The sequence below is a fragment of the Cimex lectularius genome, unplaced genomic scaffold, assembly GCF_000648675.2.
Source record: "Cimex lectularius strain Harlan isolate CLEC.00 unplaced genomic scaffold, Clec_2.1 scaffold400, whole genome shotgun sequence".
Classification (NCBI taxonomy): Eukaryota; Metazoa; Arthropoda; class Insecta; order Hemiptera; family Cimicidae; genus Cimex; species Cimex lectularius.
Window position 1 is genome coordinate 63,263 of NW_019392970.1, and position 19,049 is coordinate 82,311.

The 19,049-nt window shown below is 33.8% G+C and overlaps 1 long non-coding RNA gene across 2 annotated transcripts in view; it reads right to left on the bottom strand.

Annotated features, from left to right (window-relative positions):
• Nucleotides 1–15,297, bottom strand: part of LOC112127941 — a 75,134-nt gene extending 59,837 nt beyond the window's left edge. Inside the window, exon 1 of one of the 2 annotated variants that reach the window (XR_002910788.1) lies at nucleotides 15,176–15,297. This is a non-coding gene — a long non-coding RNA (uncharacterized LOC112127941). The remainder of the gene's footprint in view (nucleotides 1–15,175) is intronic. The other variant, XR_002910787.1, reaches the window with a different exon arrangement.
• Between the last annotated feature and the right edge of the window lie 3,752 nt (nucleotides 15,298–19,049).

Consider the following 19,049-nt stretch of genomic DNA (forward strand, 5'->3'; position numbering starts at 1 on the left):
AAGGATCTGATTACTCCGAACATTGCTCTCTGGCCTCGGAAGTACAACAGGACAGTGAGCTCGGACTAATCCTCTGAATCTTTTACACTGCAGATGTCCCAACGAACCACCCTTCTAGTATCTTGCCGATGACACAGCTGTTCTATCCTCTAACCCCAATACTGCGGTGCTTNCACTGATAATTGTAAATAGTTGTAAACATACCTAGGTACCATACTGTAACCAAAAATTGCGGATTGTAATAAAGAAATTTTTAAAAAACTGTAAAAAATGGATGCCCAGTATTTTGACGCGGTTTTAAATTTTGTGTTCATTATACGTCGAAGCTGCCAGAATGAAAATCATAATGAATCTATTTGTTGATGTTTTCAGATCGTGCAATCGCCCGGGCAACCGTTGTTGGAGGGCTACCTAGTCGCCAAACTACTATAGATTGTATAACGCCGTACTAGCATGTTCAATAATACTATCGTCCACCTTTGCCGTTTTGTATTTGTAGGCCAACGGTGTTTTAGAAACTCGGAATAACATACACAATAAAGCGCTGTTTTATTATTATTGTATATTTTTTAATTGGTTTTCTTTCAATACTCACAGACCCTGCTAAGTATTGTTCCATCAATTAAAAGCAAAACCGACCGCGAGAATGAGACTAATTGCGAAAAGGAAGTAACAGAGCATTCTACGAGACGCAACAAACAATGCAAACATCCCCGGATCAGACTTATCTGATAGTGAAAGTATAAATGTAAACAACTATCCAAAAATATTGCTATTGTTGAGTTTTGACTGTAGATATCGATCATAATACACTAAAACACGTTATTAAAATAAATAAATAAAAATAAACGCGATCAATCAGATGCTTCATCCGTACATAAGCTGTTTGTGAATATTAATTTATTTCTGTGGTATAGCATACAAGAAAGTGAACCCCCCCCCAACAGGATATGCTCATTATATTAGTCCTACTTCCCAGAAGACTAAAACAATGGGAGAAATAATAGAAATGATGAATGATGGAGTGAGTGCGGTGTTAAATACTTTTTCAGACAGTTCCTACTTACAAAGTTGTTTTCCAACAATCCGGATTTCGAGCCCTTAGCTCATCATCAGGTTGAAGGATTTCTACAACCACGTCTCTCGACATGAATTGCAAAAGTGAACCCCGAATTAATTTAATTATTTTGACGTTTAATATTATTTATGTACATATTTAAAATGGGAGGTAGATCAAAATTTCTTATATTATTAATGCATTTATCTCCATGTTCAATTTTACATTTTTTCATTTCAAATTTCTCAAACCAATCTAGTTCACTACCTTTGTTGAAACTATGTAACACTTAATTAAGGTTTTTTAGTTGAGATAAAATATTAATAATTGTAATATATTAATTAGTCAAGCGGGCCACGAAATTAGTGAATTTAATGAAACTATGTAACACTGTTGTTAAATTTGAATTGAAATTAAGTTTTGTTTCTTTTAGATGATCTTTAAATTCCGAAAATTTGTTCTATTTAAGCAAGTGTTCTTTTACTTTCTTTTTATTTCTCTACAGCTTTATCCTATATATTTAATATCACAATCATTACAATTAAGTTAGTAAACCCGCTTTTAGTTAAGTGTCTACTTTGTCTTTAGGTTTTGAGAGGATGTTTTTAAGTGAACCCGTACTTCTAAAAGCTATTCTAAAACCTTCTTGTTTAAAAATTTTACTGACTTTTTCCGATAATTCACCAATGTATGGCAAACAACGGTTGGAAAACAACTTACTGTGAGTAGGAACTCTCTTTTTAAAAAGGATGGAGAAATTATGCGATTCTGCAACGTTTTACGATCCACCTATCGATTTAGTACGCCCTGATTAACTAATCCTCGTGGAAATACCCGCCAGTTTTAAACGTTTTGGGAGATTAATTTTACAACGGTCGAAATTAACTAAGAAATTTTGCAAATATCTGTAAAAATCATGTTTTGAAAGATCGTAAGAAGTGCAAGTTTAGTTATTACTGTAGCAAAGATTTCTAGAATACCAATATATTTCTCCATTATACATAACTTTTTTGAAATTTAACCACTACTTAATTTTTTTGTTGTGNCTATTCTAAAACCTTCTTGTTTAAAAATTTTACTGACTTTTTCCGATAATTCACCAATGTATGGCAAACAACGGTTGGAAAACAACTTACTGTGAGTAGGAACTCTCTTTTTAAAAAGGATGGAGAAATAATGCGATTCTGCAACGTTTTACGATCCACCTATCGATTTAGTACGCCCTGATTAACTAATCCTCGTGGAAATACCCGCCAGTTTTAAACGTTTTGGGAGATTAATTTTACAACGGTCGAAATTAACTAAGAAATTTTGCAAATATCTGTAAAAATCATGTTTTGAAAGATCGTAAGAAGTGCAAGTTTAGTTATTACTGTAGCAAAGATTTCTAGAATACCAATATATTTCTCCATTATACATAACTTTTTTGAAATTTAACCACTACTTAATTTTTTTGTTGTGCAAGTAGTACAAAAGCTGTTTTCAAGGGGTCAGGCAGAGGACCGAAAGACGATGGCATTGTGACGGATAAACCCGGGAAAGATTGAGGATTAAACGGTTTGCATAATTCGCCCCGTACTTGTAAATTCGTGGGAGGACCTGTTAAACATGAAAACGAAACTATAAACAATCGTTTAAAATGCTAATGCTTCGACCCAGTCGTTCGGACGCCTAATTGCTGCACCATTTCGCAACTTTAATACTAACAACGTTCCTAACGAAGTTACAATATTTCCGATTTTCCAGAGTGGCCTTCTTCTACGTTCCGATACAAACACCATTCGACGCATATATCGCCAGAGAAATGATTAAAATCTTTCGGAACTCTTTATTCGGACCCTTTTAATGTAATGCGTGGTTTGTTTTCAAACATTTTGATTGAGACAATCGTGTTAATATATTTATATATGTATACGTAATATATTTATTTATGTATGCAATATGTATACGTACCTCAATGTTTGGTTCTAACTTTCTCACAATCTTGCATTTTTTTTGCTAGATCAATCTTATTCTAATTCCTTTATAATTGTGTTTTCACACACAAACACACACTCACACAGACACGCACGCATAACACATATCACTAACTCACTCAGTCGATCTCACCCAAACCCACAACTTTTAGTCATTTCTCAATCTCTCTCACTTATTTATCCACTCACTCATTTATCTCTCTTCGGTTCTCTCCATCTATATTTTACATGTATTCGCATCGGGGAAGGGAAATAGCATCCTTCCCATAAAATGATAAGAAAACGAGGAAAAAGGGGGCAAACCACTCTCCGAACGAGATTGAATTTGGAAGACTTTTTATTAATAGCTTCTTCGACCTTATACATTAATTAAATCTCTTGTGAATTCATATTCTATAATGTACATTGTTGTTAACAACAAAACCATCATATTTTCCAGACATTCAAAACGGGGCTTATAACCAAACGTTTGTCAATGTGTACCTAAACAAGGAGAATTTCTTTTTTTTTTACCTCAGAAGGGTTGCTGAAGACCGCGAATTTAGCAATAGCATGTTAGTATGCTAATGCGATGGAACTCCGGGCAAGAAACCATCGCTGACATTTTAATTAAAACATGTACAGAAACAATTTTGGAGAGAAGCTCCCGACGGTTTCTGGAAACTGAATCAACTGAGGTTTATCGCGCAAAACCGACAATTTATAATCATCCCGATTTACAAGATTTTTTCATGTTAATTACCAAAAGAGATACTGTCACACTGGAATTTTAGAAAAATTGGCAAAGGAGTCAATTAACGTTTGGTTTTAAAAGTAGCAAGCAATTCATTAAAATTAACAGATATTAGACTAATATAGAATTATACATACAATATTTCACAGAGATATAGATGTCATCCTTTAATCCTGGAATCGATTTTGAAAAAAATCGATGGAGTATAAATAACAATAATGCAACATTTGTAACGAATGTTGAAAGCAATAATTTAAATTTTATCTAAATGTCTCCAATAATTTATATTTTGCGGATCTTCGTAAGCTTTCAATTCTCAATTCAAGGAAAAGCAAGTGTGACACTTTTAAAACTAAATCGATTCAAATATTTACAGTAGATAGATCGATAAAACTGTTGTATAAAATTTATTGCAGAATAAAAGCGTGGGGCCAACGATCTATATGAAAATTCAACCACATGCGTAGATTTCTATTGGCGTCAACACCGCACTAAAAAAAGGTAATCCAATAAAAGCCGCGACTTATCCAGACGGTCGTAAATGTTTTGTTTTACAAAGATAAATCCGTTTTCAAAATAACAATGATTTAATAAGAAAAGACCGAATTACGTTCTACTTATAATAACCGGAATTCCTAATGAAATTAGGCTAAAAATTTAATGAGCATATCCACGCAACATTTTTATCATGGTAAATGTGTTGTTGTGCTATTATGATAATTCGTAAGAGTATGAACTATATTTCGAGGTTCTTCACCTGGCCTCTTCATCAGCTAAAGTGCTTATATGCTCAGAAAGGTTAAACATACGTATTCAAATGAGTTGTGTGTGTTCTTTTTTTACGCCATGCCATGATGAGGAGATTGTGAGATAATATTTATATATATGTGTTATGTGTGTATATATGTGTGTGTGTGTGTGTGTGTGTGTGTGTGCGCGCGCGCTAAAAAATGCTTTATTAAAAATCAATTGATGAAATTTAATTTAGACTGCATTGGCGAATGTGCAAATTTATTCAGGTTGCATGAAACCTGTTGAATATTTAATAAATTCTATCAGTTTGTACGATGCTAACGTTTTCATTTTTTTTAAATTTATTTATTGCTATCTGTACAAAAATACATTGAGCAAATAGTACAATTATATACACATGTAACAGATCTGTCAGACCAGGAGGCAGTGGGGATTAAATTCGTTGGATGTTGCATGATTTGAACGAGCCCCACAGTTCGACCCGTAGTGTTTTGTAAGCGTTTAGTTTGTTATGTATGCTTTGTTGCTTTTGGTCGCAGTAGGTGTCTGAGTAGTCTATATCTTTTGTTAAGTTCTTGACGTTTTAATCTTGTACGTGGGTTCCATGTAAGTCTTTTATCTAAGTAAAGCCAAAGGTAGCGGACTTGGTTCGATGTTGGTATTATCTTGTTAATGTGCACTATTGGGCAGGCTTGACTTTGAGCGTAAACTTAACTTGCTAGTGTCCTCAGTCCGTGTCGGTGTTTAAAAGGAATCGGGGCTAGAATAGGAGTACCAAACCCGGAAGATGTTCCTGGTAGTTCTTTGGATCAGCGTGTGCTGGTCGGCGGAAAGTGAGTGATTGGTTCCTTCTTCTGTGCGGTAGCTTTCGCGATTCCCTCTTAACATTACTGTTGTGAATTTTATGGGAAATAAAAGACAATTAGATTCAAAGACGTTATTAATTATAACTAACAAGTTGGGATTACCACAATGAATTGGGCAGCATATTCTTCTGACATGAATCCTATGGGACACTTATGGAATATGATAAAGGGACGGGTCAGACATCTCCAATAAGCTTTGAACACCTTCAAACCGCTTTTGTTGAATAATGGGATTCTGTTACACAAGACGAATTCCGATCACTTATTTCGATGCCTAGGAAACATAAGGCACTCCGTGAGGGCAGAAGAGGCTGTATAAAGAGCAAAACTAGGTAATTAATTGTTAGTTAAATGTGAATCTATTATTAGATGATTTTTCGGTGTTTTGATAATTTTCTTTCAAACCGTCGTAATTATCCTAAATAATTTCTACTAAAACTCATGAATTTATGATCTCGTTTAATTTGGTTTACATTAAAAATAGTTTGCAATATATAACAAAAAGTCTCCTGTTTTTCGTATTTGAGTGAAATTTATAGTCGTTTCCTTGAAAGTTTTTAAATTTATATTCTCATTACGGAACAAATTTAAATTATAGTGAACTTGTGACAATTTAATTAATATTTTAAGGGCTGCATATTTTATGAGCTCATATTACAAACAAATACAGAACAAGGGCTGAAGTATTTTAACGTTTTCCCCCTGACGAGTTGGGCCCGAGGTTGACAGTCCGGCGGGGAAAAATATGGAAATGACACCACTCACTTCGAGGGATGTTTATGCGGAAAGAGGAAAAAATCGATTAATACTGTAAATTTCCCAGAAATCCAAATACAATTCAATTCATCACCATTTTGTAAAATTCTTGTCATTGCGGACAAATTTGAAGTATAAAACGCAACAGCCTATCTATTAGTGTTATAAAATAACTATTTCTTCTAGTGGATGATCATGGGAACGTACATGTCGTCATATTTTGAAGAAACTGCTGGAATAAATTGTCAACGCTGTTAAGATCCTATCTGACTAGACAGTGTTGATAACATTATAATTAACTTAAATCCCCTTGAATTAGTGATTTTTGTGACTACTGATTCTGACTGTGACTACTTTCCATCCACTTTTTATGTTAATTTATTCGTTTATAATAAATAGTAATGTAATAATCTGAAAAAATCATTAGTACCTCGTTTAAACTAACACGTCAGTAAATTAGTTAATTAACGCCCAGGAAATAGAAATTGAACATTTCTTTGCAGTTACTTAGTACTTCATCGGATGTGATAAGTGGATCAAGCTGGACCAGGTCAAGCTGCAGACAACAATAAAGTAAAGCGGTGAAAGGGTGCAAAATCCTTGGATGAACCGTTCTGAGTGGGTTTTCAGAAGAAAGGTAGTCATTTCGGACGGATCGGCAGTTGGCTGCCACGCGTCTTACACTACCAGATGCATTCGCACCTGCCTACAACCGTTTTTTCCAAGGACAGCTGACGACGTTCGACCTACTAGCAGGATGAACGTTGACCTTAGACGGAGAATTTCGCCGTACAATTCCTGAAAACTGAAAGCAATTTTCGTAACTTTGAACTCTTCGACCCAAATTTTCTAAATCTCGCCTTTTATCTTTTCCTTTTTCATTCGTCTTTTTTTTAATCGATGCTTTAAAGGAAGGAAGTTTGATTATGATCGACATTTGTTGTATCGTTTCGAAGGTAAGCCAAAATCATTTACGGCTTTGTTGATTAAATTGCTCTATAAACTTCTTAATTTGGCATAGTGGCGTATCATAAAGTTAGGAGGAGAGGACGTCAAAGGCCGGCGAAGTTAAGATCGTACATAGCTAATAGCCCCCGACTAATAAAGGCAAATAATAATTAAAGAAGCGACACAAATAAAACTTGATGTATAAAGTGAATTTCCGTTTATATTAATATATTGAATTAGACAGTGTATTTAGTTAATATATTGAACAATTTGGCATGTCCAATGATTTTTGATTTAAAGAAGATTGATTTCCTACAAAGCGCACTTATCAAGACTACTCCTACTTCTTTGCAAAACCAATATAATAAATTAAAAAAAGAAGGAGAGTTTTCAATACTTTAATATTGTCCGGATATCTTCAAATGACGCATCTCCATTCAGTTTGAATTTACAGATCACAGATCTTCAATCTGCATAAAAGGGGTGGAACGAAACGGAGATTTAACTGGTATCCCTTTTTTCTATATAAAAAAATATATTTTTTCTTGCTAATAATAAATTTTATAATTTTATTGAACGAGTTATTCGCCCTTGTTTTCTGACTGTATCTTTTCCCCATCTAAGCCCACACGCAATCGCCTGTTACTTTTTCCTACCTTTACCAACTTTGCACGTTTAATGTCCACGAATTGAAGTCGATAAAGCAAGTCAAAGAGAGAAAATTATAGATAAAAAGCTTCAGATAATTCGTTTTTGAATTAGTTTATTGGAGGCAAATATTGGCCAATCAATAATCAATCGAACCATATTGTTGGATATTTTATCTTGACAACAAGTGATATCGCGCCATTCTATATTTATGAGACTACACTGAGAATAACCATTTTTATAGTATTGTCATGGGAAATGTTTAAAAATAAATTCCATATGTGAGAGAAAATAATAAATTGCGTCCTGCCGTAGGTTAACTTTTTTACTACCTGTCAATTTCAGTACATATGTTTTCTTTATGAACCTGTAGGAAATAGATGCATCAACTCAACCTACAACTTTTCCGAATTTCCATCTTTTGCCGTATATTCAAATATGTGTTAAATACTTTGTATAATTACATTAATTTCTGATTTATATGAGCTGAAAGCACACCCATGTACATCAGCGTGTATGTAGAGTTGAGTCTATCAATTCTGGCAGTCACTCCCCCATTCACTCTCTCTCTCTCTCTCTCTCTCTCTCTCTCTCTCTCTCTCTCTTTCTCTCGCTCTCTCTCTCTTTTCTCTTTCTTTTTTCTCTCATTTTTCTTAATACGGTGTCTGTTGGCTAGAGCGCCAATAAGAGCGTGAGTACTATGTGCTTGTACTCTAGGAGTAAGGGAGTTCATATTTCACTTTNCTCTCTCTCTCTCTCTCTCTCTCTCTCTCTCTCTCTCTCTCTCTCTCTCTCTCTCTCTCTCTCTCTCATTTTTCTTAATACGGTGTCTGTTGGCTAGAGCGCCAATAAGAGCGTGAGTACTATGTGCTTGTACTCTAGGAGTAAGGGAGTTCATATTTCACTTTCTCCCTTCCTGTCCTACATTCTCGTATCTCAAGTTAAGCTGTTTTAGTAGTAATTCAGTTCAATAGTATAAAAAGACTGTTTTTCTGACTTTCTGTTCTCAAGTGAGAATCGACGAACCAAGACGTTGTTATGTGTTATTTTTGTTGTTTAAGGATCAATTTTATAATGTGTCTCGATTATTTGTTATTTCATTATCTTTCAATTATGAATATTAATAGCTTTTCGATGAATCCGTTTTTATACAAGATCCTGTTTTGTCTACATGTAAAAAGACCAAGCATAGTAAAAGGGTAAAAAGCTATACTTTCTAATATTTACGACTTTCCGTAAATATAAATACTAAAATTAAAAAGCATTAAACACCTCAAAATTTTTGGCGTTTTTTCCGATAATGGACAATTTTTCGCAATCCGACGAAACCAGTCGGCCGTTAAAGAAACGAGGACGGCAAGAACAGAAGCTGGAGGCCTATTGTAATTGCCTTTTACGATAAGGTCGACATCTGGTGCGCCGTGCTTTTTATGCTTTCGACATCCATTCAAGCAGTCCCATTGAACTGCATCCGGCCCACGATCCGGCTTCTGTCCCATCGAAAACGCCACTATCTGACCTAAGATTACTTTGGGAATGGCCCAAATACCTATAAACGTAGGTCAACTGAGCTTTGGACGCTAGAGAGAGGAAGATTTTATTTTTTATTACACATAGCTATTTTTGCTCGGAAAAATATCCATATGAAAGAAATTTGTTGTTTTATGTGATAGATTTTTTACTTTCATTGGCAAATTTAAATTTCTTTCTTTCTTTTGAGTTATTTTTTCAAAGAGTTTTTCTGTGATAAAATCAAGATGTAAATCCCTACGCAAAACGCCTTGAAAATATTGAAAACAATATGAACAATCAAAATACCAAGTGTGTCTTTTTAGTGACCGGTTTAATAATTTGTTGGATTCATGAGGAGTGGTGCTATTCTTGCGATGTCATATTGGTGTTATGTGAAATTGTTGTCTACAAAACCAATATGACACCACAAGAATAGCACCACACTTTATGCCCTGATGATGACCCGAATAAAGATCGAAACGTCGTCAAAAAAAATGAAAAAAGGTATTTTGCTAAACTACCTCATTTTTGACCGCTCGTCACGAATCCAATAAATTACAAAATACCAAGATTGATTATTCCCATTTTTTACCTGATTTGACAAAATTGTGTACATGTGATGACTCAGGCTAAAAATATCGGAGAATCCGGTCATATTGACGTTGTAACCTCGATTGCAGATGCTTCGACACAATTGTCAAAATATTTATAAAGGTGAATTGATGTAAATTTTCAAACACGCGCGAACAAGCCGAGAAGGATCTTTTATGTACAACCTAGTTCTACGATTTCTAAAACCTTATAGAATTTCAAAACCTGATATCCTAGTTTTAATACATAAAAACTCATCGAAAGTTTCCTAAATAAACCAAATAAAACTTATCAAACAGAAAATCTCCAAGGATTTTTTTTAATTTGACAATTATCCATAAAACACTATTATATCTTTTAAGTTTTAGTCTGATTAGATTGTCTACTCTACAGGCGAATAGTAAAAAAAAATCCCTATAAAATATTTTATTTTGTGGATTTAATATGAAGAAAGGTCAGGAATATTTGGAACTTTGGCCTCGAGTCACGATCTATTTAAAAACCGTCTTGTCTCCATTTTGACCGTTTCTCTTTTTCAGGCGAAATACAGGCAATCTCGTAGTCAAAGTTAACAACGCTTAACTTTTTGAGGTAATAGTTATGAAAAGTTCCCTTTTTTCTTTTATACGAGCAACCTCTTATTTTATGAACTTTTGGGATCGGATTCCATCGTTAATTAGCTACTAAAATAAAAAATATCGCACAGCAACAAAGCTGGCGCGTTATTACATAATAAATTTAATCAATAACAATTTTTTATTATTATTTACCTTTCCATTATTTATTTGAATTTGGGATTTATAGAAGCACAAATCTACAAATGTATGGACATATATATAAANACCTGAGTTTTGGCAAAGCGTTTAGAAAAAGAAGAACAGTGTTGGATCCAGTATCCAGTATTGACCCTTGTGAAACACCTGCTGCTATATTGAATGGGAATGAGAGAGATATCTTGATGTAATTGTGTTTTATTGTTTATGCCAGTGCATTTTGCAATTGAACCTTAGTTACATTCTTCGTCTAATACAAATGTAATTCCGCCAAATGAAATTATTTCAAGTAATAAAACCTGCTTTTTTAAGAAATTGTTTACACACAAATAAAAATCTTGACTAATTGAGAAACAATAACGCCTATAGGACTATAAAACGTGTAACAAACAAGAATTTCCGCTCCGGGAAAAAACCGAAGTTTTGAGGTATATTGGTTTAATAAGTGTATGACAGTGGTGTGTTGTGGAAGCTAGGACGTCTTGACCATTGTCTTGACTTAAGTTCGGATTGTTTAAACCCTTTTAGACGACTTCTGTAATCTGCACCGATAAATCATTTGTAAAATTTCTCAGAATATTAATCAGAAAATTGCTTTTCTTGAAGGATTGGAAGATCTTTATATGTAATTAATACATTTTATAATTTCTCACGGGTCAATTAGTCTAAAAAGGCAGGAATTGAAGAATGAAAATATTGTATAAACTTAGTTGGTGTTAGCCAAACTGAGGGCTGAAAACCAACCTGTTCGACAGATAAATAATATGCAGTATAAATTTTTAAAAATATTATAGTAAAAGTTGGTTATTTTGTTTTATTAACTGCTTCATTTTGATGTAAATTTGAACAGTTGAAAATAATAACTCCTATTAGAGATGAAATAGAATCGTTAGTGATCTTTAAGCCAATCCGGTCGACTGTTCAAATATTCAAACAATCGCGACGAATCAAAAGGGGAGGAAAATCTCCAATTCTATCTCCGGTTCCCAGAAATTCGGACTGAAATTAGTCCCAAGCAATAATTGAGTAGTGTGAAATTGAGAAACTGGAATTGAAAATACATTGGCCATTCCCACGGCGGCGTTTATGGCCGAACAACCGATCCACGAATAAATTACAGACTGTTGGCCCGCATCGTCTCGCTTCTCTTGGATGACTGCCGTTGGAAAATGTTAACTGACAACCGGATGACCGAACGCCCATGCCAACCGGATCGAACTTTAAATTTGTTAATATTTCTTAAAAGTAATAGAGCATAAAGACATGACTAATAAGTAATAAAATATAAACAAAATAATAAAACAGATAAATTACACCAACAAAAAATTTCATCTATATATTGACCAAATACCATATTAGTATTTATTTATTTTTAAATAAAACAACTATAGCAAAGTCGTCACCTATATCCAGGTTTGACTAATACAGTTTTTTAAGAACTGCCACATCAAAAGGTATGTATGCATGTATTAATACAGATGACCTATTATCCCACCTTCAAGAAGGAAGAATCATAAGATTAACTGTTGATGTCAAAATATAAGAAAACATCATTAATACAAACGTATATTCCTTTAAAATAAATGGAAACATTGTCACATCAAAGGATCAACCCATGACTGAACTATCTTCAATTGGAAAATACCGGACTATTTTATGTTAGCAAATAGAACTTTTAAATTTGGTTCATCATGATTAAAAAGATGATTTAGTTGATGATCCACTTTTGCAATACGATTCTATCAAAGGACGGAATTTTTGTACACAGCTTTTAAAAAATGGCCTCGTTTTAGATGTATTTTACAATTGAATAGGAAATGTAAACGGACAAAAATATCATTATAAAATCATTAAAATGTTATATTATTACCTGTGCAAGTATTTATCTTATTCTGATGTTTCAGCATGTATGCATAAAGTCATCAATGGAAAATCAAGACAGTGAAAAATGGTCTACAACGGATTAAAATTCTGGCAAAATTTAATTCCAATTTGTCATACTTAACTTAAAAACAACTGAAATTTCGAAGAGTGCGCAATTGCAAAGTATCTTGTCCTGATGTTCTAGGTTATTGATGCCAATAGGTATATTCACGCATTGATGACCTCAATACTTCACATTTTGGAAATTGTGAAGTATTAATAAACCCATTTCTGTTCAAAAACGTTCAATCATTGTTTTAATCGTAAAATTTTGAGTGTCCTCAAAAAAAATCTATCCCATTCATAGCGAAGTCACATGTCGAAAATCAGGAGAGGTGGAGAAATGTGACTGGGAAGTTTATATAATTGTCTTTCGTATGTTGCACTTAGCCATAAATTTAAAAAACTCACATTTTGCTACTTTAAGTTCACTATTATAGGAAGTTGTTTTTCACAAAAGCTTTTGAATAAATAGTCTGGAGGTTGATGGCAGCGTGCAAAGTACCGAAGTAGGGGTGAAAGGGTACAATATGAGAAATATTGCACTGTTATATGTAAATTTTCAGCAAATGCCCAATTTCAATGTCTCTTTTTCAGTATAATTTTGCTGAAAATGCAGCCATATTCACTGTTCTGTATTTAAAAAATTAACTATTTCTACTTTTTACGTGTTTCTAAGGTGATAACTTTTTATATAAATTTTGATGAAATGCGCAATTTGAAGGTAAAATTTGCAGAGAATTTTTGCCAAAAAGCCAGTAATCACTGATACTCGTACATTTAAGCAATTTTGATTAATTATTTAATTTATCTGTTTCTAGTTGACGTTGATCGACCTACGTAGTTTAAACTGATATTGTATTGGATCTTCTTAAGGTCCAAATGATCTCAAGAAGATCCAATACAACATCAGTTTATCAGTTTCTTTAAAAAATTACATCATAGGCTACCGAAATGTGACCAGGGGAGAAATTAAACTTTAGGAAATTGGCTTTCTGGATGTTTTTCTCTCTTAAAATTTTGACCTTTGACGAAATTATGCGTCCTAGTTTTCAAAACGAAGTCAATAAATTATGAAGTGTGTGAAGCAAAGCGCTTAGATTTGAGAAAAAATTTGCCATACTTCAAAACTTACATTTTATCAATTAAGATTGACTATTATTTCGAGATTTTTTTTAATCAAAAATCAATAACTTGCTTAGGTAATTTGGGGCAAATTGAATTTAGTGGTGCGTGCAACGGACCCATTTCACATTTATGGAAAGTAGACAAATAATAAAAGTATTATATAATATTCAGTACAATATTAGAAAAATCGCAAACTTTTTTATCTAAATTTCAGCAAATGCACAATTTCGAAGTATTCCTTTTTCAGATTATTTAAGTTAAAGAAGGGTATTATCTTTCCGGTATTGACAAAAAAATAACTATTTCTAACGTGACGACTTTTGATGTAAAATTTGAAGGTAACTTACTTTTAGATTATTTTTGCCAGAAGGCCGTCAAACACTGACACTCATACATTTAAGAAACTTTGGTTATTAAATTTATTTATGTTTCTTTAAAAAATTACATGAATTGAAAAAAATTGAATGAAATGAAACTTAAAGAAATTGGCTTACTGAACGTTATTTCTCGTGAAATATTGGCTTAATTTTCGACAGAATTATGCGTCCTAGAGTTTTCATAATGAAGTCATACATCAGAACATCATGAGGGTACTGTGCGTATTGTGCAACGCTCTTAAATTTGAGAAAATTTGCTTTCCTCGATTTATACTTTGCCATATTTCAAAATCTTACATTTTACCAATTACGACTCACTATTATTTCGATTTAAAAAAAAATCAAAATGAATAATCTTATTTACGTAATTTGGGGCGAATTTAATTTATTTCTGCATGCAAAGAGCCCCAGTTTCAGGGAAATAGAGCTGATAAAAAACCACCTTATCGTATTTTGACAAGGTAAAAATATACAATACTAAATTTTTAAAAACTGCAAATTTCAAGGTATTTCAGATTATTTTTTGCCGAAAGGTCAGACGTTCTGAAATTTTAAAAAGTTATTTAACAAAATCATATTTTGCTACTAACTTTCCTCATATTATTAAGTTTTCTTTCTCCACAAAATCAGTTTCAATATTAGAACAATTACTAACTTTTTTCTGCAGATTTTGACAAAATGCGCAATTTTAAGGAACCTATTCGAATATATAATCTTCCAAAATATATTGACAAAAGTTCAAAGCACGCTTACACTCAATTTTCGGAGCGAGATCGTTTTAAAATTTGAAATGACCGCGTTATGTTCAATCAACAACAGAACTGTTTTTAATGATGAAATAAATTTATTTTTCTACACTATTGCAAGTATATAACTTTAATCGAGTGAGCAACACGTGGGATACGAAAGGGGTGAGGGGGGTCTCCTTTTTCACCCCTCGTTTATGCCACAAAGGGTGGAGGGAGATTTTAAGCAACAGTTGATTCGAATCATTTTTCTCCAAATCAGTTTGTAATTTAACAATAATATTTTTTTTAAATAAATGAAAGAAATCACCATCGGATTTTGTAGCCTTTATGGTCTTAATCGATCAATGGTCCACTAAAAAAAGTATAAAGGATTTTAAAATATTACCTGTTTTTGGTCCGTTGTGGATCTGTATCCGTCTCGCGTAGTTTCTTCGGCACGGGCTAACACAGGCAGACCGAGACAAGAACGGGTCTGAAAGACGACTGGGGCCGCATGGCGTCGCTCGTTTCCATTTCCAGCGCCCCCTCTCGCAGACACAGCGCCGACGCACAACGCCCGCATATGAACTTTATTATTAATTAAAGTTTACCTCGGATATTTCAATATTGGCTCAAGACGAACCGATTGATTATAATACAGCTTACCTGAGAGAAACGCTTATCATCCTTGACATAAAGTGGAGTTCAATATGTATATTTAAAAAAATCGGTAATTTTATTACATATTTGGTATTAAAAACCTCACACTTCTTCTGAGTACGTTTCAATATTATGCCATAATCATTACATTTTTTGACTTTTAATTTCAATACACCTTAATCCAACCATCTTTTAACAAAATTACATATTATCCTAATGCTCGTGTGATGGGGACAAAATATTAATATAATAAAACCGTAAAGATATGAGAAGGAAAATAGAAAATTTTACCATAAAATATTGCCTTAACATTTTATGGATGGTTTATAACGGGTTAACAACACACTATTTACACACAGAATCGAGATAAAAACATGATAGGTCAAGTACTTGATAATAAGTAATTGGAAATAAGCCCTTCATTCACCCTAATAAATTATAATTATATATTCATTCTCATGAACCCAGAGTACTAGATATTCCTCCGGGTAATTTGTGATAAACCCTGTCATTCACGCTAATAAATTATATAGACATCTCAAATCGTACACTACCTCCCAGAGTTCTCGATATATCTCGGATAATTGGAGGATAAGACTCTCCATTCGCGCAAATAAATACATCCGTTCCAATAAATAACACAATTCACATATCTGAAGGTACACAGATCCATAAACAATTAAAGCTATTTATGGCCCTTTTATATTCGATCAGCGATTCGTGACATCCAATATTACAATAATTTTTGTGGTTTAAACATTGTAAACCTTCTACGATAGTGTTATTTTAAAATAAAATTAAATGATTTTTTGTAATTGTCAAATAACTAGATTTAATAATTATGTGCAGCGTATTTATTTAAATAAAATAACTTTTTTTTTTTACATGGAACTTTTTTCTTGCGACATGGTTGATCACCAATGAGATAATCTGGATAATCCTAAAACCGTCCAAACGAGAAACAGAAGGAAAATGGAAAACCCAACTGTAAAATATTATATTCATATATGATATTCTATATACTTTTTTTAAAATAAGGTTTTCAGCAATACGAGATGCTAGAAAAATTTCAACTTTTTTTACGAAAAATTACTTACAATGCGTCACAGTATGTTTGTTATGTTGTTTATGTTTCATAATTTCAAGTAGAAATAAATTTGTAATAGTATTACCAACACTCTAACTTTGTATACTTGTTGTGCCGCCATAAACACTGGCTTTTTAAACTTGCAAACCTTAATTCAGTCATCTTTAGTTTTAATTCCTGCTCACACGGTCGGCACAAATCCGAAAATCAAATCGTCTAAACAAGACAAAAAATATTAATGGAATAAAAGTGTTAAAATATGGAAACTGAGAAGGAAAAATGAGCATTTATAAAATAATATGCATATTTATATTTGATGGCTTGTTTAGAAGCTATCATCGAACCTATGACTTCGATGATGAACGCAGAAGCCGCGAGAATCACCCCCTCCGGTGTTTTGGTAGTCCGGTCGGCTTTATCCATAGTCCACGGCTGAATTCAAGCTCCAGTGGCTATCAAGGTCATTTCAGCACTTAACGCATGCAGTTATAACGTAAACACCCTCACTCATTCTTAAATACATTTTTTTCTTATTTACATACCATTCACTCGCGTAGGATGATGATTACTCGTTAATCCTTCATCATCCTTAGTACTTATAAACAACTAGACAGACATACATCAACCAGCCTAATTGAGGTCGATCTCCCTACATTCTGACATCGACGACGATGTACTACACACAAACATTCACGCTTTTAAATACATTCTCATAAAACAATTAACCCAAAATACATATATTACCAAACATTGTATAAATATTATACTTCAGTTTCATCCGAAAATCGGAATAAGGTATCCAAAGATTCGCTGCCGTACTCGAGCACAAGTCTCATATCGAGTGGCAGTCCCATTCGCTCTATATATAGAGCCAAGGAATGACACCCTTAAATTAAGAGGCCAGATCGAGCTACCTTTCTTTACATGATGGACACATACGCGGGCTTTGGCCCGAAGTGTCGGTGTATCATCCTTGCATGGCCGAGTTAGTATGTTGTTTGCATCTATTGGGGCCACACCCTCACTTCTAAAAGCTTCGTTTCGGCACTTGTGTTGGTATTTTTATTTATATAATTAACCTTAATTAAATAATCATTGGAAACACGCAGACCAGACAGAAGATGGTGAAAAGCCGAATCGCGTCAGACATACCAACAAAGCGAAGGTAGGCAGACAAAGATGATCTGGTAACGACTAAATTATGGGTTCAACACACTGCAGACCACGCACAGAAACCTCACATTATAATAAAACTGTCCAAACATGGAATTAAAAAATAATGATAATTTATTATTGAGTGCAAACTTCAACGGCATGACGGCTAAAGTGCAAGCGTAAATCCTCGTCAGTCAATAGGATGGAGACCGCGTCGACCAGCGGGACACATCGGTCACGGTAATCAGTCCGCTGGCTTCATCCAGCTTGCTGCAGATATAGCGAAAATTCAAAGTATGCAGCCCCATTAGCACCAACATGGCATGCGCAGCTGGTCCCAGTCTGGTTAGGTTTTCGATGTCTAAACAGGTGCACTGGTAAAGTTTTTTGATGGAATCTAATGCGGCCTTATGGATAGGTTCTTCTGTTTCCATTTTAAGTCATTTTAAGGTAGAGGTCTTCATTTCAGACACACCAGTTGTATTGTATCACGACGTTTAACGGCTGGCGCAGCCCCAGAGCTTGATGACATAAATCCACATGGGATTGGCGATCTGCTGGTAAAGTTAGAGCTTTCTTTCAATGTGCTGCTAGAGTTCTTGCCCATTAGCCAGAATCCTGAACTTAATGTCGAGTTCTTTACTTGAATTTCAAGACCGTTCAGCTGGCATGTAATGAATTTTTCCGTTCTTGTAGTCCACATGTCTTCATTTAGCTTAACTCGCTACTTTGCTATCCAATTCAGGAAAAAAAATATGAACAAATACAAAAATTAATTTTCACTGATTAATCCATTAACAACAATAAAACCAAGATTAAGTGTAGCATTAAAAATCAAATTAATGTAATAGTACTTTTTCATCCTTGAATGTGCATTGTTTGTCAGTCTTACAGCTAATTATTACTACTTGTAAATGTTTTAGTGAACAGAATCGACAGAAATAAATTGTTAAAAACTTTACATAAATGAAACCAATTGAAATTGATATGTTTTGACCAGAAAGATCAAACTCGTCGAATTGGTTCTGTTGGGAAAAAAAACCTCCCAAGTTATATGTGTACACTTTCATCCCTGTGTGGAAAGGATATAAAAAATTTGAGATTTTTGTTTTTTCTCCCTATCCCCCATCCTCCACGAGTTAATATCGTTGTGATGTTCTCCTGGTGTACTTTCAGGAAATTGAAATGTGAAAAAAAATTGCTGGTTGGACGGCTCAACAGGCACTTCGTGATAATGCCCAACCTCGGACAACGGCAATTATAGCACGAAGCCGAAAGTCGGGAATTGTTAAAAATTCACCCGCGTTTATTTTTCTCTCTTTTATACCATCTAATCTTGACAAAAACGTTTTATGTCTGTTGGTTCAGCCTTAAACAC